We start from the raw sequence: 21,370 nt of genomic DNA, 5'->3' as shown, positions 1-21,370 counted from the left end.
TCACCCAGAACATAAATCACTGGCTTCTTGCCCATTTCTCTTCTAAGAACATCTGGAGTGCCTGATGACAGACCAACATTCCTCAGACAGTTTTCAAAAGGGAGGTACTAATGGCCTTTTCCTTCTAGTTTTTCTCCTCCATTACTTAATTTTTTTACACTGAAGCTTAATAGAGAAGGACAGATGATATTTCAGTGAAATAAAAAGTTAGCAAAGTGCAAAAGCAATTAACTGAATTTCTGAACTTGAAAGCCAATAGAGGAAGCCAGTTATGCTGCCATGGTTTTTTAACAGTTTGTTTGAACCTATAGCATGTTGTGAAAAACAGCAAAGAACTTTTACAGCCCCGAGGCAGGTTCTAGCAAATTGCCAAAGACTTCAGGGCTTCACAAGAAGGTGCATGAATGACAGTAACATGTGCAAAGAGAGACAAATGTTATTCAATAGTTTTGTAGCTACTGAAATGTTGTTAAGTAGCTATGTATTGATAATGGACATGCATATTGAATCCTGCCCCTCTGTGATTTGCAAGTCTCCTTTAGCTGGTGATTCTCAGCCTTCAACTTCTTGGAGGAAATATTCAAGCCTTTACTTTCAAAAGCAAAGAAATGGTTCACTAGTATCTTTCCAAATACTGATATTGGGATAATGCTGCTTTTCAGAAAAGCAGAAATTAATCAAAATTGTATTCCCCGTTAAAAAATAAAACCAAAAAAACAACCCAGTACTATTCTATGCATTTGAGAAATCGGTTGAGGAAGACTTCAAGGGCTGTCTCAGGAGAACTAAGAACCTGCTGGCCAAGGAGATTAGTGCTCACGTTCATCTGTGAATAAAGCATCAGGACAGAAACTTCCTGAAGAGCTGGATACATAACTAATTGTGCCATCAATACTAACTTTTGAGATCCTGGAGAGGAAGCTATGAGAGGAAGAAATCTGATCTAAAGTCACCACATGTAGAAATTTATCTCCATTTCTTTAGTGTGAAGCAAAGGCAAAAACAAGCCACAAAGCTTAGGCACAGCAAAGCATGAACTAATGAAGACTGCTTTTTGTGTGTCCACCCTGCTCTGTTCCACCACCATAATCCCCACTTCCTCCACATACCCTGCTGTCCACTGCCGTACTCTCAGCTCCACTTGTGAGCCAAAACTACCAACTGTGCAAGTGGCAGCATGCTCAGACAGCCACGTGCTGACAGCTGGCGTGTGAGCGGGGAGTGCAGGACAAACAGATGTGCACTGCTCCCATGAAGGCACTGACTCTGATCACTAGCTTGCTCCACCAACTTTCACAAAACTGGTAGAAGCTTGTTAATTTCAATGTTTAATTGAAACATTTTCAATGTTTTAGAAGGAAAGTGATTACTGCAAACACAGAAGGTATATTTGTAAGAGGAATTCGTACTGTGCACCCAAGCACCTCTAAGGGGATGGAGAAAAAAATAATACAAAGTAGGAAGTTAGAACCAAACTAGCTGAATACTTTTTCTAATCTTTTCTGTCAACAGCTACTGTGCTGGTGTTGGAATCCAGAAAGTTTGTGATTCTTGAGGAGGAAAGAAAAATCTTTTTCCATCTCAGTAAATTCTCTCCAGAATAAATTTTAAGCATTCATTTACACACAGCTTGCTCTCTTTCCTCCCATACACAGTTTCTGGGCTGATGAAGAGTCTCTATCACCTGCCCTTCTTCCCCAGGTTCTTTTGCCTAACTAACATGCTGGAAGATACTCCCTGTGTTTTAAATTAGCTACTACTGTCGGGTTTCTGTGTACTAAACAGACTACCTGAACTGCTTTGGGCTCCCATAGCATCTCCTCTCAAGGACTGGAGGCCTCTCTCTTCTGCCCATCAAGGAGCAGTGGAAAGTCTGTGATAATGCCTGTAGCAAGCACCCTGGGCTCTGCTAGAAGCAGCACCCACTGAGATCTCTACTCAGACACCTATCACAAGAATGTATTACTGCATCTTTATCTGCTTCTGAGTTTCTTCTTCCTTTGCAAGAGGCATCCCAGGAGTTACCTAGGAAGGTCTATGTCTGAACACGTACAAAGAGCACAAGCCACATCCCATAGAAACTCATGCTAAGGAACCACTCTTCTGCGCTTCCCCTGGTGTCCAGCCATGGCCCTTAGGAGACACATTGCACCTCTTGTTCACACACATGCGGCTTCCCTGCTTTCACCAAAGAGCTGGCAATTGCTCACCATGCTCCTGTGATCCAGTCTACCATCCATTTACCTCCACACCTGCTGAGGATGTGACTCAAGTATGTCAGCACAATAGACAATGAGGAAGAGTGGCAAAAGAACATGACAGGAGGTGGATTGTTTTGTCAGGAAAGAAACTACTGCAAAGCTACACATTTCTCTATCTGCAGAATGGGAGTAAAGCAGAAGGTCTCACAGCCTGGCCTTGCCGCATCACACAAAAGGAAAGGAGGGGAGAAAAAAAAATGTGTCCCAACTCAGTAACTACTTGCTGGAGAAATTGTAAGGACAGACACAGAGGCTGGATGCAGCCAACCAGTATGGAGCCATCAAGGAGACAGAGAGGGTACTGACCTGACACAGCAAAAGGGCCCCTACCCCATCAGAAGAAAGAGGAATCCCTGTCATTCTGGAACAGTGCCCAGCCTGCAGGGCTTTTCACAGTGGAACCAGAGCAACTTGGAATAGAAACAGCCTCGTCTCTGAGATCAGAGAATTTAAACCGGAGCTTGTTTTTTCTGCAGTCACAAGCCAGCAGGCACCAGCTGCAGAATTTGCCGCAGTGTGTGTGTGTGTGTGTTTCTGCGTGTGTGAGTGTGCAGCAGCCATGCTCCTCCCCTCCAAGCTCACTGTATGATCAATGACACACTGATTACAGCTCCCTCCTTTTTCCCCTCCCTACATCACTGACAGTCCCAGTCTGATCACTCTCAGCCCCCTCTCTTCTATATTAAGAAAGATTTTGCTGGCATCACTACTGACTTCTTTTCATTGCTCCCTCCCTGTTTAACGAGGTTTTGCTTCTTCTCGTTTTCCCTCTTAGCCAAAACAACAGTGTCTGACAGATATTCATGGCCTATGACATACTCAGGTCTGTGCAAAGTGCCCAACTATGCTCTTGCTCCTCTAGTTCTGAACCCTGGAGATAAATGGCCATATTTTTTAAATACTGCAACACATTTCAGCTCTAGCATACAGATAATTTAACACTTTAACTAGAAGCTTGCTGGTGGCGACACTAATGAATGCCAGAGATACCCTATTAAAATAGAACCTCATGTGTCTGTGATTGCAGAGGTGTCATCATCACACAGTACCACTGGTAATGCAGGAGAGCTAATGATAAAGAGACAGCTGGCCCCTTATCCCTCTGTGTTACAAGGGCAGTCCAGCAAGGTGAGGGATGACAAAGGACTACTGCTAGGAAAAAGAAAGCATTTTGTTATTCTCATTTCTATTCTCATCCTAGCCTACTAGAATGAAAATCAGCTCCAAGACTGGCCACATCTTCTCTCTCTGCTGCCACTGAAAGGCTGCATCACTCACATTTTAGGAGAACCTTCCCTTTTTCCTCTCCCACTCACTGGACTAATTTGGATGCTTTTTGGTTTCCATTTGGAAGAATGTAGTGTTGTGAAGCTTGAAGTCAGACTTCAGCTACTTCAAGACTACTCATATGGGGGTGTGCAGCCCCAAAGGACAGAGAAACTGCAAAAGAAGACAGGCCTTGTATCTCTCTTCCATCAAATCAATACCATGACAGTCCACCTTAACAACCCTCCCCCCTCCTCCCTGGCATTAGCCTCATTCCAGCATCAGCTGAACGGTGATACAGACGCTAATACTGTCTTTCGCCAAGCCCTGCCCAAAGGCAGCATCTGTGAGATGCCTTGTACCACTTCCTCCGTTCTCCAGCAGCACACCATCTTCAGGGTCAGAAGACTACACTGGGATAAAACATAATGCTGCAGGACTCCTTACGTTCCTGACACGCAGAATACTTTCTCCAGATTCTTCTCTAAACCCATCTTCGTACATCCTTCTCTGTGTTTGAGCTAAGGACACAAGTGCAGCAAACAGCTGAGCAGCTAGAGAATTTGGGTTTTGTTCCTATACTCGAGCACAAACAGCTGAGAAGGGGGAAGGTCCGCAGATCATAGAAAGCCCAAGCTCCATCCGCAGCCACCTTCCCCTCTTGTTACTTATCCCCCTCAACCCCTCAAATTCCAAGGAAATAAACCCGCACCCGCTATGACGGCTCCGCGCAGGTGCGTTTCCTCACCTGCACCTCTGCGAGGGCTGCGCAGCCCCAGCAGCTCACTGGGACCGCGCACAGGGGCGCAGAGCCCGGACAGGTCCGCTTGCCGTCACCGATATCCCCCGTTACCTCCCCAGAAGGGCCCGTCCTCCCCGGCCGACCAACGTCTTCCAAAGCAATGAGCAGCATCCGAGCGCGAACAAAGCGCCGCCGCCTCCATCCCGCAACCGCCACGATACCGGGGCTCCTCACTCCCGACCGCCCCGGCACCTTTCGCTGCTCGCCCCAGGCCGGTGGGGAAGGAAGATGCACCTACCATCCTGGCCGGGAAGCGAGGCCGATCGGCTGCCCTGAGCGCGGAGGATGCGCCGGCACGGCCCGGGCTGCGGCGAGCGGCTGCCGTGTCACGGAGGCGGGGAGGAGCCGCCGCGGCCCCACCCGTGCGCAGGGCGCTTTAACCCTCTGCGGACCGCGGAGCGCCCGCGGCGGCGGCCCCGGGCATCCCCACGGGCGGCCTTACCTGCTCCGGTGCTCCGCGGCCAGCCCAGTGAGGCTCTGCCTCTCGATCTCCGGGCAACGGCGTGGACCGAGATCCTGTCCCGCGCTGCGAAACACCCGACAAGGGTCAAACCGCGGCCCGCGCTCCGAAATACCTGACACAGGTCAAACCCCAGCCATCACGGGTTCCGGTGCTGGCTGAACATTTTTCACACCACTCTTAGGCCTCACGGGCCTCTCTCTCACGGGCTCCCGGAGGGATGCTCCTCATCCCACTTTGAATGCCTTCGGCTTAAGTGTCTCAAACTGGAACTTCACGTCGCACTCCAGCTGCAGAGCTGCTCCTCCAGTTAAAGACAAGCGACACGAACCACCCCAGCTAGCCAGTCGGGGACAGATGCCGGACACCACACACCAGCACCCAGCTGCTCATGCACGGACACGGGCCAGCAGTGAGCTTGGACCGCACTGGAGAGACAATGAACGTGAATGACTGAGGCAAGAATACTAGATATTCGACCTCTGGAGACTTATTTTCAGCATATTTTCAAATTAATGTTTACATTGTTTCCTGAGAACCTTGCAACTTGTTTCATAAGCAGCATCAGCTCCAAGGTACTTGCAAATAATTGTGCCTCCTTGTTTCTGCTTTGCTGGGCTCAGGCATCCCGGACCAGCATTGGAATATACAGATTACTTCATGGTGTGCAAGTTGGCAAGTGATTTTTAAAATTTTTTTTCCCCCCCACAGCAAAAACTGAAACCACTCTAACTGCCCTGCTTGCCTTATACATGATGCTGGCTTACTTCTAGATTCCAGAATTAACTGTGAAAGCTGGAGATGTCCTGCCAGCTCCACAGTAGGTCTCCCTCTCGGTGATTTTAGAAGGACTGTCAGACACAATGGAATGCTCAGAAATAGAAATATCACTGAATTTTAAGTTTTAAAAGTTAAAAAAAAAAAAAACCCAAACCAGAACCTTCCTTTCTGTAGCTTTCAGATGATGTCAATTAGTGGCAAATATCTGTAAACCTGAGGAAAATCAATGCATTGGATCAAATATCTTATATTTCTGTATGTTTTGGACAGGAAAGATAGCATCCTATTTAAAAAAGGCCAAAGGTTAAAATATTCTCAAAGGACAAACTATGAAGGAAATAGCTCCATGCTATGGGTCCCCTGTGCACTACAACGGACATTCTTCAAAACAGAGGGGGGTCATTATCACTACCCATTGTACTTGTCATCCCACTATAACCAGTATAAAAAGTTGAAGAGTTTTGCATAGTTAAAGTGAAAAAGGAGTCAGAAGTAAAGAGCCAAGTGAACAGGTGGGGATGCAGATGACTGCAAACCAAATGTGCAGTCCCCTCTTTCAGTTTAAAGATGCACCAGGTGAGCAAAGGATATTACCTTAAAGGTGCTGCTGTGTAGCAGTGCTGAAGACAAAGCAGGAGGATGTATTTGCTATTACTGCTTCTTAACATTTGAGTTAACATCATCCACTTCAGTGTAAGAACTGCCCCAGGTGGGTAGCCCAGTGACAATTTCATCCCTTAGGCAGTTCTTGGGGTCTTTTCTAATAAACCCACAACACTGAGACACGTCTGTCACTTCAGAGAGCAGTGCCAATGGTGCAAGAGGGAAGGGAGGGGATTACATAATCTGGGTCTAGAAATGACCCACACTGGAAATCACACTGCCATCAGCAGATTTTTCAGAGCACTCCAGAATGGCAGCTCCCATTGCCCACTCAGGAAGGGCATATACCCCAGGCCATTTCATATAGTGACACACAACTCTGCAAGCCTTTTCCTTTTCTACACCCACTACAACAGTGATCAAATTTAGCCCCTAGCAGGATATCTGGAGCAGCATAATCTCCTTCTGCATTGTTTTTTATAATATTGATATATTCTATTTCAAGAAGCAAAATTAGATTTTACTGTCTAATCAGGACATTTCCTGATATTAGTAATTGTTTCAAAATTCCTTCCTGTTAACACTCACGCAAGTACACCTTAAAGCATGGACTAGCCAGATATCCTTTAAAACCTTTTGAATTTATGAACAGACCAATTTGTTATCTTCCATCCATGATCTTATTTTACAAGGAAGCAATATTGTTCCAACAATATGTCATGGTCTTTTCTCTTTTGCCTCAAAATACTTCTTTATAAGTCACAAAAATTTTGCATCTTCCAGGATTTACATCAGAAACAGCTATCTCTATGAAATTATTGTCTGAAGGTTGGTGCATCTACTACATCTCTAGTTTCCCTCTCACTTTCCACTCTTGGTTACATGTTCACACCCCAGCAAACTGGAATGCATATTTTTATACTTTGCAAGTGGTTTTTTACAAAGCAAAAGTAATTTACAAGGTATGGTGGTTTTCACAAAGCACAGTTCTTGGCATATGTGTACTGTTTGACCAGCAAAACACTTCTCAAAACTGAAGAGGTTCTTAAAGCAGCTGCTGCGTTCACCATGCACCTGTTATTCAAGTAGCCTAAGAAGCCTCCTGCACACATGTTCTCTGAGGCAGCCCTCCTGCCTTCATATGATCAGGTAGCAGCTGCAGATAATCTCTTCTTTTTAGCTTTTAAAGGAAACAACATTTAGCATTAAGCCTAAAAATAGTCATCAAAAGCAAAAGGGAACTAGTAAGGGAAGCACTCACCGATCTTCAAGGCTCTTCTAGTTCCTAAAAAAAGGGCACTGAGCTTCTACAAGGAAGACCTAGAGCTATGATCAAGGTCATTTCCATTTCTTCAGTCCTTCAGGAGATCGGGAGATTCATCTGACAGTTATGGAACCTCACAGACCAGGCACCAGGACCAGCAGTAAGATGAGCCTCATTGAGATTCAATTCCAATAACCACTCAAACATGAAAGGTTAAAGACACTGTCATTCTCTGATGCAAAGATAGATTTATTTTAGGTATTGAATTAGAAAAGAGACATGGAGTTTTTCCCCATTTATGCTAAAAAACCTCAAACCACTTTTTTCCATTTTGTCAAACAGACAACTATGGTTTGAAACAAAGATCCTGTCTTTGGGCTGCTCCCTGTCCTCATGGCTTTGAAAAGGCCACAAAGCTTCCTGGGATGTTAGGTGTAGTTCCTTTCTGACTAGGATATGGAATTAAACATGGAATTAAACTGTTAAAAATGTGAACACTTATTTCATTACTACATCCCTTAGCCAGTATCACACTGACAGGAATGTCCTGGATCATAAATAATAATAAGCTATAGACAGGGTCTTTCCCTAGGCCAGCATAAATATGAAAAGTTCTTGAAATATTTTTCTGTTATTTTCAAATGCCAGGGTCACATCTCCATGTTTTTCTCTACTATGATATATAGTTTTATATAAATGAAGGCTATATGTTTTTATGAAGTATGAGATATCAAGAACTACAGCTAAAGCATAAGTCTTACAATGAGTCTAAAGTTCATGCTTCTCTGAACAAAAGCTCCAAGCTGTCTACCATCTTAAGCTCAAAAACATTTGATTTTCTTAAAAACTCTAGGCCAAAGGCTTTAATAAGAAAATATATTCTAATCAAGAATATACTATCTTCTAAAAGCCTTGGGACAAAGAATAACCATGGCCTGACCCAGACATAGCCCGGATATTAATTTGAGTAAATATATTTATTTCCCCACATCTTTGTGTGAACTGCAGAGTTCTACTGACCTCTCCATTAGTCTGCATCCCAGTTTTCAAGCTCTCACTGCACAAGGCTATCACAGCACGTCCAAGAGCAGAGGCATTAAGCGCTCACCACAGCACACAGGACAGAAAAAAACTGCCAAGAAGCATAAGGATTTGTTTGCGTTTGGAAGATTTCTTTGCTTTGACTATCCAGTTACTCACTTCCACAGGCTATCTGCTTTCAATCAAACAAATGAACCAATGACTTGTTCAAGTCTTTGGCAAAGCACTCCCAAAATCCTCTTGGCTATCTTCATTTCTGTCTAAGTACTGCAATTTTTACTCTTTTCGACGGGCTTTACTAGGATGTATTTAAAGGACACTCATTTTTGCTGAATACTGTATCTTTCTCTGCAACTGTTTAATGAGTCTTCCTATCACCTTTCTTATTTACAGGTATATATATCTTTTTAATCTGTATGTTAGCTTAAATTCTGACCAAAGAGGTGTTTCCCACTTTTGTCAAGTTTCCTTATTTTTAAATAACCATTTCTGAAATGTAGTGACAACCCTTTGGTTGTCAGTATAGTTCTATTTAAAGTAACCTTTGAGCCCTAAAGTATTTTATTATTTCAGGTACCTTTGCAGGTACATTTATATATTATCATTGATGTTGTTATATATAACAATACAGCTACATATTTAGGCTTCTCTTCCTTAATTTGAGAATGATGTTTTCATCTTTCTGATGCTTCAGGGCCCAAGAAATGTTTATTATCTGAGCTATTGAGAATTAGCAATCCTAATGCAGAATTTTCCAAGTTTAAAGGTGGAGAGCCCAAGTCATCCATTCCATTTAGTTTTGTATAATTTTATTCTTCAAGTAAGGGTTTTACTTTTGTGGTAATAGCATTCCTAATGCAGGCCCAGAGAGACTGTCAGCATCTGCTACCAACCTCTTTTCCAATTCCAACTTTAAACAAATTCATGAACCCTGTGAGTTTTCAGTGGCAACATTCTGGTCCTTCTTGCCCCAGAAAATAAGGTTTTAAAAATGGTGATCCTAATTTAACTCAGCAACTGCAAACCTTTAGGGAAAACAATGGAAGATGACCTGTCTAGAACTCTCGGTGGAAAGGATAAAGAGGTTTATAAATCAAGGCTGTAAAACTGGAGCAAACACAAGCAGTACTAAGAGGCCAGAAGGAACATGAGAAGAGGGACTGAGGCAAATACCAGAGCAGTGAGAACAGCAGTGTGTTCCCCGTATGAATGCAACATGGCTCCTTAGCACCCAGAAGGGTGGCAGAAGAGAGAGGGGGACCAGGATCAAATCCCAGTGATTTTTTAGTGTCACTGGGATAAAACCCCAGTGTTTTTTCCTAATAACACTGAGCTCAAGAATAGACTTCTCCCAGAGCATTTCCAAGAAGCAGCATACATCTATCATGCCTTCTGCCAGTGCCGGAGTTGGCTGTACTTCTCAGCCAACACGAAGGCACCCCTAGACACAACAAAACTTCTCATGTTTCCCCTCAGACACAGAGAGCAAAGGAGAAGGGACAAGCCAGGTCTGTCACTGAAATTAAGAAAGAAATGCAACCAAGGCAATATGAGAGAAGCTACATGAGCCAAATCCTAGTGCAAGGAATTGCACTAGGAACCAGTTCCTAGTGCAATCCTTTTTGTGCAGAGGGTTTCTCCTTCCAGACATGTTTAACTGCCTCGCATCCCATTCTTGCCCTGAACCAGACAGTAACCTGTTGGAAAAGGTACCAGCTGCCCCAAAAATGGATTCCTGGGAACCTGCTCCTTTAACTCTGTCTCAAGGCCCGAACAGGGGTGCAAAGGCTGCTAACACCCTTATGGAGAGCAGCGTCATTCCAGAGGCATCGATATCAGCAGATGCCCTGCCTGTTATTTGGGTAGCAAATGCCACAATGCTCTACAGACAAGGAGCTGGTAGGACAGCTCTGACAAAAAAATCACAGCAGGATCTTAAGAGAGAGGCAACAGGGATCAGTGGCAACAATGAAGGTGTTGCAAATGGCAGGCAGGAGCTAAGTCTGACAGAGAAAACAAAAGGAAGGCTGCAGAGAGGGTAGAGTAGAATTTACAACTGGCAGTGGCACAAGTAAAATTGCCAAGACAGCATACAGTTGGGAAGGTTGACAATGATCTGTATATAATTCTATGTTTACATGGCTGTGACATTGACCGGAGATGACTTGCTTAAAAAGGGGTATATTTTTTATTGGCCCATACCACGGGTTCATAAAACCACCAGAGGTGCTTCATTTTTTGTGTAACATTTAGAATTGGAAACCAAGATGTTGGCATGCAGACATTTTTATGTAAGCAATATAAAACAGCTCTGACACATTTTGTGAGGCTGTAGAACCCATTACCTGTCAGGTTCAGGCAGTTTTAACAGGCATTGTTAGGAGGCTTCTCTCAAAATGAATCCAGGTTTGAAGACAAGCTGAAAATTCTAGGAAAAACTAGCAGTGACAGGATCTAGTTGCTACTATATGCAAAGACACCACAGAAATAACCATATGCTATTATTACAGAACAGAAATTGCTCTTTCAGGCATATTTTAAATTTAAAGACATAAAACGTTAGTCCCTCCAAACTAGTGCTAGTAAATTGTGTGCTAGTTTAGGATGTCATGGTTTCTAGACACAGTCTGCTTGTAAACTCTTAGTCAAGAAAAAGGAAAAATATGAGAAATATGCAAATATTATCCAGACATGGATCAAACAGGACATCCCTTTCAGGCACTATTCCCTCCTGTGTTTATGCTCTCCTGTATGATAAAATCAGCACTGCAGTACATGCTTTCCTGCAAAGATCTAGCTCAGATGAAACCAGAGAGGGAAAACAAATAGGGGGTGGGGTGTGGTAAGGGGAGGAAGGGAAATCAATAATCACTTTGAATTATTCATCCCCATGAAATAGGAATAAAAATGCAAGCAAATGCCATCTTTAGAGCAGTGATCCCAGGAGAATTTTCTTTATAGAAGTCTGTCTACTGCAGATTTTTCCACAGAATCATTAGTACTCACTAAAATTTCAGAGGCAAAGAAGTAGGAGTAAGTCAAGTTCAAACCATTCACTTACCTGAAGGCACATAACATTGGAAATAGTCATTGTAAATTTCCACATTAGCTACTGTCAAAGTGAAGGCAGACAAAATCCAAAATAGGCCTTAGTTTACAAAAATATGAATGAAACACTGAGATCAGGTCATCTGAAAGACATATGTGTCCTTGTCCTATTGTGTAGTTCAGAGATCTTTTTCCTTTTTTTTTTTTAACCATCAGAAATTTAAATCTCATCCAACTCGACCATCCTAAAAAGTTCTACAGATGAGTACCAACATCACTGGAGCAAACTCCACTGTTTAAAATCAATTCAGAATGTATTCCGTGAAAGCCATTTAAAAAAGGCCTGAGAAATCAAAACCGTTGAGTTATTCCCAAGCTACTACCTTAAGCACAGCCCAGACTTAATATTTCTATTTTAAAAAGTAACAGAGAAAGGGTAAATTTTAAAAGGTAACAAGGGAAAAAGCAGTCCCACCTACCAAGACACAAATTAATAAAGAAAAAAACCCAAAATATGCTTGTTTTATATTGTGTCCTGAAGAAAGGTCCAACCCTTTCCCAAAGATCTCACCATTATTTTCCTTTTCTATCAAATTCAGGGGTTAATCTTCCCTCAAGGTCCATTCAAACAGATCTTGACCCCTCAAATATTCTGTATGACAGACAGCACAGCAGGACTGGCTCAGCTCAGTGCACTCCCTCCTCTGTCCTCGAAGGATAAGAAAGATTGTTCCAGGATAAACCCAGTTATTTTTTGCCTCCATATACATTTCAACATTTTGAATTCCATGAACTGCCAGCAACATTTAACCACAGCATCTGGTTTCAGACGCAAGAGTAACAATTTAGTAAGGCAAGTTCTAACTTTAGAAATGCAACCAGTGAATTCACAACTGGGGCAATTTCAGCTCTAGGAGTTTTGATCTAAGAAACTCGCAAAATCGGAAAGTTAATTATCTGTGGAGATAAAATGCAGAAAACACAGGAAAAACCTTTCCAAACATTATTTTTGATGTGTTTTGTATAAGGGCTAATTCTGAGCAGATAATAACTATACTGATTTATTTCTAGTTGAATAATTGTATCAAAACAGTCTGGTTTGTGAAGACTTACTCTCCAATAAGTATGCCTGCATCAGGAATTCCCTCTCTAGCATGTTACTGACAGCTTTGCTAGCAGCTCCCACACACACCAGACCTAAGCAATGACAGGAGAAAGAGCAGGTGGATCACAGCAGTGACCTGTACTGCCTTGGCTTTCTACCACAGCAGTGTCCCACCCACCCCTGCACCAGAGAAGCCCCACACAGAACACCTGTGGCAGAGAGGTCTTTCTCCACTATTTACCACCATAGTGGTATTGGCAACAGGAATTTTTGACTGTGCTGACTATTTCCCCTTAATTAACACGTGTGTCTGTAGTGTTCTACTGTTTAGGCCCAGTTCTCTTCATAAACAACTTGGACATATGACTCAAAGGGATAATAAGTTTGCTAGTTATAATAAATTAAGTGTAGCTGTTGACTCCCTTGAAAGCAGACAAGTCCTGCAGAGAGGCCTTAACAATTCAGAGAGTTGGGGAATCACCAACTGTACAAACTTTGAGGACAGGTGTTGGATTCTAAACCTGGAATGGGGTGACCCTGGACGTATGGACAGACTGGGGGATGAGAGGCTGGAGAGCAGTGTTGTGGGAAGGGATCTGTGGGTCCTGGTTGATGGCAAGTTGAATACCTCAGCAATGCCCTGGCAGCCAGGATGACCAAGGGTGTCCTGGGGGGCATCAGAACCAGCATCACTGGCTGGGTGAGGGACATGATTGCCCTGCTCTGCGCTGGTGTGGCCTCACCTTGAGTCCTGGGAGCAGCTTAATCACAATACAAGAAAGATCTGGAGCTATTAGAAAGCATCCAAAGGAGAGCCACAGACATGGTGAAGGGTCTAGGTGAGAAGCCATCACCTAGGTCAGACCTCATGGAAGCCTGCAGCTTCCTTATGAAGGGCAGCACGGATCTCTGCTTTCTGTGACAGGACCTGAGGGATAGTCTGGAGCTGTGTCAGGGGAGGTTTAATCTGGGTACTAGGAAAAGGTTCTTCCCCCAGAAGGTGATCAGGCACTGGAACAGGCTCTCCAGAGCACTGATCATAGTCCCAACACTGCCAGAGCTCAAGGAATGTTTAGACAACAATCTCAAACACACAGTGGGATTTTGGTGTGCCCTGTGCAGGGCCAGGGGTTGGACTTGATGATTTTTGTAGATCCGTTCCAACTCGGGATACTCTGTGTTTCTATGATAATTATCTGTGGTTTATAACAGACCGATCATACATTCAAATAAGAAAGCACCTAATCTAAAAAGTCTACATAACACAAAAATCCTAGCACCTCTCCCCAAAAACCCACAAGCAATAGCTAAAACATACATTTGGTTTAAAAAAAAAATAGGAACTATCTTCAGGCAGTGACTTCATTTTCTTTGCAGTGTTCTTAGTATTCCAAAGCTCAAACTCAGGAACTGACCTGTTTGTTCCACTACTCTTTCATACAGACCAGAAGGATAAAGCAAAAAGTAAAAGGAAATTACAGGTGGATTAGAGATGTGGTGTGGATTCTCTGCAGTAACACATATCCTGGCAAGAAATCAGGAAAAGCTGATTGCCTGTCTACACAATCCCCCAAAGTTTCCATATCAACTGGCAAGGCATTCCACTACATAGAACAGAATAAAAACAAGTTGGTACTTCAAAAGAAAGATTCCTCTAGACCCAAGCCATTAATGATCCCCATTAACCCCACTTTAGAATTCCTCATTTCTAGCACAAAGGCCTACGTTTTCTTAATATCAGTCAGAAAGCATTTAATGTCAGATCACCCAAGAAAGAAGTAACATCAGATCAGGAGGGGAAAACGATTCCTTAAGTCTGCAATTTAAGTTCTTACAGAGGGAGGAAAGAGATATATGTTCCAGCAATGCCATAGTTAACAGAGCAAGGCAAAATCCTGTAAACTGAGCCAGTCAGACTGAGGGACATCTGTTTTCTAAAATGGTAGGAATTATGGCATTAAAATTACAATAGCACATGACAACAATTAATCTTGGGACAAAATAGGATTAACATACTCCATCTACACTGTTTTTCTACTTTTCAGAAGCTGCACCTAGCAGAAAAATTTATTTCCCAAAACAGCAGCTCAGATTCTGGATGAGATCACTACAGGAGTTCCGTTTGGACCCATTGCCTGCAGAAGCAGAGCAGCAGCCTTGTCCTTCTTGGCCAAGGGCCGGCCACAATTACCAGAGTATACGAGCACCTAGTGCTGATGGCATGGCCTGTTTCTCTGGCATCTGGCACATCAGTGCCACTCATTACTCTGCACTGCAACAGTGATATAGGGCACATTTGCCAGCTGCGAGTACCTTTCCACCCACAAAGCCACCATGGGAAGTGCCAAGGCCTGAGGGCACATACAGTAAAGGCTCAGCCCTGGTCCTCAGCCTACAAAGGACACCAGCACTGGAGCACACCAAACCACTCACCTGAGCACAACACTTGGGTAAACAGAAATTGAGAGCAGCTGGTCAGAGACTCACTCCTTGAGCCCACACCAATACCAGCAATTCTTTAAAAGCAAAGGAAAGGGAGCTGCATTCACAACAGGGTAGAGGGAAACAAACCAGGAAATCTGTAAGAAAATTATACACAGCTGCTGAAACTCACATTTTAAAGATTATTTTCCTACTTAATCCTGCTTCCCCTTTGCTCATCATATTTATCATAGCAAAGTCCAGCTGACTAGGAGTAGAAAAGCCTACTCTAAGCCACTGCTTCCAGGCACACTAGAGAAAAGTGGATAGAACCAGAGCGAAATAATGATACACAACTTATTTATAAGGCTTTCTTTCCAAAATCTAGATGTGACTGATACCAGAATTCCAGCAATATTCTAAAACAAAAACAAATAAAACCAAACCCAAAACAAAAAAAAAAAAACCACCCAGAAACTTGCATTAACTTGTACTAAGTATCTCTAGTTCCAACAACTCTGTTAAACATGGAACAACACAAAAACGATGAAAACATCAAAAGCAGCATGTATTAGAACGTCTCTTATTTAGGAGGTCTCTACTCTCTTGCTGCAGCTGCTGTCCTTACAATGCACATGGCCATCAAGAGAATGCTGCCTTTGTCAAACTAAAGAAATGTCACTGCAACACAAAAAATATAAAACCAAAGCCACAAATACCAGCAACCCTCCTTCCCTCCCGCCCCCAGTACTCTGTGTGCAACTGCTGTAATGGACAACATGAAACAGCTACCAGAGCAAAGTTTAAAAGACTGTTCTGCATCATACAGATTATCCATAAACTGTTATCCAATGGCTGAGAGCTGCTAATATTATAAGATGGAGAAAATGGTGTCTTCAACATCCTTTGCTGTTTTTTTGCTGGCATTCAGTGGAAGCACATCCTCTTCCTCCCCCTCACCCCTCCTTTTTTTTTGTCCCCTTAAGTGGTTCACTCAGTACTTTTGAAGAATTCCTATTTGAAAAAAAACCCCAACACAGATAGGGAGGGACCTGTGAGGGGGGGGAAAGAGCAATCAGTTTGGCTTGTTAGACCACCAATCTGAACTAGTAAGACATTTCCTTCGATTTTACCTGTTTTTTAAAAGCTTGACAGAATCTCCCCCTCAGTATTCAGCAGAGGAGCTTAACAGAAGGACAGAAGCTGAGAAAATTTGGCTCTTTTATAAGAATGATGCTTTCTATGAGTATATCCTGTATGATTCATTGAAGTCTCAGCAATTTCAAATGTACAACAAGTATGTACAAAAATGTGAGTTGCAGAGGGTCAATTTAAAACTTACTGACTGAAAGGGGCAGGGAGTGCCTAAAATTCATGTAACAATGTTTGGGCAGAATAGCACAAAAGAAAGAACCTGGTGTTTGCTGAGCCTATGCTGAGCTGAAGTTCAAAATAGCTCACTGAGGCTTTGGCTTCTTATTTTCACACCATAGCCTTTTGGGTGTCACAGTGAGAACCTCAAAACACATGGCAGGAACAAAGGAACAGTTTGAAACACAACAGGCAAACACATGAAGACTGACAACTCCCTGGCCTGCCAAAGCAGCATCAATATACTGGCATCAGATGCATGATATGAAGCCCATCTTCCCATCCACTCTTCCTATGAAGGAATCAATTTTTCACAGCTGCTCTGCTCTGGTTCTGTTAGCTCCTCCACTGAGTATTGAGGGGAAAATTCTGTTCAGCTTCTTAAAAGAAAAGAGAACTCTGAGGATGTGTAATGTCCAGAGGAGGTCTCTCAGCACAAAAGAAAAACCATGTAAGACCATATATAAAAGCACTTTTACCAACTTTAGCAGATGTTTTAATGCTATCTCATTTAAAAACTAAGCTCTGCAGGCCAAACAGAGCCAGAAGCATTCAGTAAATATTTTTTTTCTGTAGTTCAAAGAAATTAAAATATATTTTAGAGACAATGAAATTTTAACAATGGTGGGAGATTGCAGCATTCAGACCAAGCTTATGCAAAATATAATTTCTTGTACAAGATCTAAGATTGACTAAGAAGCTCTCAGCTTCCAATATGAGCTCCACTACTCTGGCATTTAAGTCCGAGGAGACTGGAAAACCCATCAGCAGTAAAGATTCAAATAGAATACTAAATTAATGTCAATCAGCATGGCTTTACAGAAAATATGACCTTCCTTCTTAATAAAAACCAAATAAGCTTGTCAGAATCTCAAAGGTTGTATTGATATAGTGCAATCATTATTTTATAAGTCATGTCATATAAGCCTACACCGTGACTTGTGCTGCTTACTGTGTATTCACAGACTACCTGAAAAGGAGGAAAGTAGACTGCTGGCAAAGCTTATGGATAGTACTGTGTATGGCTGCAGATGAACTGCCAGGGAAAAATCACACTGCTGGGTTTCATTTGCCCCTTTATTTATCAGTATAAATCACATATAAAGTTACACTAACTATTGCTAACCAGAGCTAACTCTTAACACTGCAGTTTCTTGAGGTTATAAGCTCAGTTCTATTCATGAGTCAGCTCACTGCTCAGCAGCAGAGAGCAATAGATATGCCAGAAATTGGGAAAGGAAGAAAAAAAAACCTTGTGCCACTGTGTAAATGCATAGCTCTACCCCACTTTGAACACTACATACTTCTATTCCCAGCACCCCAGAGAGGTAGATCTGGAAGGCATTAATATAAAATAAGAACCGAAATATCTGAGATAGATTCCCTATAAGGAACCATTAGGTAAGTCTGGCCTCTGCAATCTGGAGAAATCATGAGCAGGCAAATATGCCAGACCTATAACAACCAGATTGGACAGGATTCTCCAATATAGGAAGGTATATCAAAATGAGACAAGGCAGGAGTAAGAATCCAAGCAAATAAGGTACGGTTGCAGGTTTCTTCCTGTGACAGGTCAATGAACCATTCTATTCCTTGCTTGCTCTACTTCCAGGGAAAAACTGAAAAACTTTGTGGAAGTTGAAAAGTACTGTTACTAAACAGGTAGAAAACACACCTCTCCATGAGCTGGAAAGAGATATGAACCAGGATAGTACAAGGAAGGAGTATTTTATGTACTCATCTTACACTTCTGCCCATGCATCTATTTTTTTTGTCGCTGTGCTGCATGTACCTTTGGCTTGAACCAGTACCAATACCCACCCTAACATAGAGCAGCCTTAGAGAAGATGTATTCCTACAGAACACAGGAGTGACTGATTAAAGTATGTCTAACTGGTAGATCGTAGGGGCGCTTGCAAGTCACACAGAGATATTCCTTACCAGTTATCCGGGAGAAAAATCTAAGGATGTTTGTGACAGGAATCATCTGGAAAGATTGGGATTATTGCAGCCACATGTACCAACAAGAAACATGGGCTGTGCTTACAGCCTGGGGAGCTATTTTAGTAGACTGCAACTCATGGGATCTTTGAGGTCATGCTCTGTGTGGTTACTATGAAAGTAAATACAGCCCTCAAGCACACAAGGAGGAAGCACAGAAGCTGACAAGTGCTTGCTTTTGTATTTCTCTGGTCAAAAGTATGTTGGCAGACAAATGGTACAAGACAATTAATTGCTCAAGGACCAGAAATAGCATCAAAAGTCCAAATAATCATTGTTGCATCTGTGGGGGGAAAAAAAAAAAAGTAGTGTTAGCCACTGACTTTTTTTGCTACCTGAACATGCAAATTTAGGATATAGCAGTACTTTCATTTAAACAGCCAAGAGTCAACAAAATCCATCATTCAATGACCTATGTTACAGAAATCTCTCTAGCAACAGGCCACAGCTGTGGGGAGCATACACTTTCACTGTGATCAATTGCTAATGAAAATTAGATTTTTTGCCTTCTGTCTAGAACAGCTTTTGCTTGAACACAGAAATTTATCATCTGTACTCTCTTGAAGCTATAATTTGAATAAACAAGGCAGTTTTTTTTACTGTCATGCACTTGAGACTCACCACTGATGACCAACTAAGCAGTGCAGTAGGAAAAAGCATATGGCACAACCTGACACTCCAAGCCATTCCAAGTTCCATGAAGAAATTGAATCACTTTCACAAGGAAAAATATTGACCTATGGAATATTAATGCAAAAGGAAGATCAAATCCAGACTTTGAGATAAAGATGTACATGGTGGACTTGTGCACTTGCCTTCTCTTCTTATTAGATTTGTAACTTAACAACCTGGTTTGTGCCAGGACTAAAAGTCCCTGTCCTTTCACTGTTGCAAAGCTGAGTACACAGAAGCACAGAACAGCCAAGGTTTGAAGGGGCTTCAAAAGATGATCTAGTTCAACTTAATGGGAAACAAAACAGAGATTATACATCTAGCATGCTGTCCAATTACATCTTGAAAACCTTCAATGATGGGGCTCTACCATGTCCCTGGGAGGTTTTTCCCTGTGACTGATTTTTCTCACAGTAAAAAAAAAAAAAAAAAAAAATTCTTACCTGACTTCAATACTCTTCCAATGCAACTTGCACTCACTGCCCCTTGTGAAGGGAAAGCCTCCATCCTCTTTGTAGCTGTCTGTATGTTCCAGCAGAATGGCAGTAAAACCACATTCTTCTCCTAGTCTGAGTTAAAAGCCTTCTAGAAGTGCTCATCCAAAACACAGCTGCCTTCAGGAACTGTAACACAACTTTGCCACATTCTCAGGGAGCTGTGGCAGATATATCTTTATCCTCAACTGGCACAAAGTGTAAAACAAAGGCATGGGTAGGATGTGAAGAACGAGTGTTAGGCTGAATATGAAAGGCTTCAGAGCCTGAAGGCCATCTGCTGACAAGGCAGCTAGTTATTCAACTGTTACTGATGGCTTTCAGTGTAAAACATTATGTTTGCAAAGGAAAATGCAAGCTAATACTTGAAAGTGTTTAATATTTCTCATATTCCTTTTACAGAGGCAAGAAAATATATCATCAATATTTGATTATTTCAAGAATTTGTTCCATCAAATTCAACCTGCCTGGTGTTTTTAGTAGCTTGATTTTCAATTATGTCATTAGTTATTTTTAAAAAGTTTTTGTGAAGGACAACACAAAGTACAACCTGAGAGAAAAGACCACTGGGATGGTTGTTGAGTTATTTAAACCCCCCCTAGTCAGACTGAAAGCAGCTGCTAATAATCATGGAGTTAACTGTTTTCAGAAAAAGTGGTTTTCTCTGAACATCAAAATTAACAGATATCATAAAGCATACTTCCCTTGTGCTAAGAAAGAATTATTTAAGCATTTCACATCAAACCATGTCATTTTTTATTTGAAAGAGACATTCCTTCCTGGTTTTAAAGAACTCAACATCCAGTGCAAAGAGACACTGCCCATAATCTTAAACTACTTTGGCAGCCAGTGGCAACCAAGAGCTGTGCAGAAGTACACCTGGGGCTGCCCTTAGCATACAGGAGGGCACACTTCTGTTCATTTTTTCTCCCCATGTCACACTCTCCTTCCTTCAGACAATTTACTAGCTTCCAGAATCTCCAAATACATCCACACTTGATTTCTTGCTGTGCCTTCCATTCATAACCTGTGAATTCTGCTGTGAGATTACCCCTACAGCAAGGGCCATGTTGTCTGTGGTACTCAGAGGACAGCCAGCAAGTCAGTGTGGGGAAAAAAGAAACTCAAAAGCCCAACAATAAATTAACTTCCATAAGATGCATTCAGTCTCACTTTACTATTACAAGCTCTGCCATGAGCTTTTCTCTTCTTGATTGTTCTGCATTTGAGACTCACTTGTTCCTCATCATCTTTAAGCAGAATAAAATCTTGTCTGAGGGATAGCTGTGCCATCTCCGTTCCCACAGAACACTGCAGATACATTTTAATTTCAGCTGCAAACACTATGCATTAACATCCTACAAATACAGGTTGGAAATAACTATTGTAACCAAGTTACAAATTGGAAACTCCAAACAGGAAAGTCTTGGAATATTCTGGTAGACTGCTTTTCTTATTGTGTTACCAGTCTCCATCTTTTGTTTCTTGCCAGTGGTGTCAAACATTTACTGGTTACTACAAATCTGTCAAGTGAGAAACAAACAACTACTCTGACTTTACAGTAACTGCTGTGCTACAGCTGACTTCTCCTTAATCAGACTGCAAACATCAGCCTCTAAGGGAATTATATTCTCCAATTAATGCACCTCTGAAAAAAATAGTTTTAACCTTCAGATATCTTACTCAGCATACCAGTGTGGAGGTACATGTTCCCTACACAAGCCAGACTGGGATCTTTCAAGTAGTATGGAATCAAAACAACATTAGCTGGAAGAGATTTC

The 21,370-nt window shown here is 42.2% G+C and overlaps 1 protein-coding gene across 6 annotated transcripts in view; it reads right to left on the bottom strand.

Moving 5' to 3' along the window:
- Window positions 1-21,370, bottom strand: part of MAP1A (microtubule associated protein 1A) — a 56,417-nt gene that overhangs the window by 27,631 nt on the left and 7,416 nt on the right. The window contains exon 1 of one of the 6 annotated variants that reach the window (XM_068203379.1): window positions 4,568-4,711. The exons of 4 other annotated variants lie outside the window; for them this stretch is intronic. The gene's annotated coding sequence lies outside the window, so the exon portion shown is untranslated. Of the gene's footprint in view, window positions 1-4,567; window positions 4,712-21,370 lie in introns of those variants that run through there. One more of the 6 variants, XM_068203380.1, reaches the window with a different exon arrangement.

This window comes from Anomalospiza imberbis, chromosome 13, assembly GCF_031753505.1.
Source record: "Anomalospiza imberbis isolate Cuckoo-Finch-1a 21T00152 chromosome 13, ASM3175350v1, whole genome shotgun sequence".
Lineage (NCBI taxonomy): Eukaryota > Metazoa > Chordata > Aves > Passeriformes > Viduidae > Anomalospiza > Anomalospiza imberbis.
The sequence above is the reverse complement of the archived record's forward strand: the minus strand, read 5'-3'. Positions and strand labels throughout refer to the sequence as shown.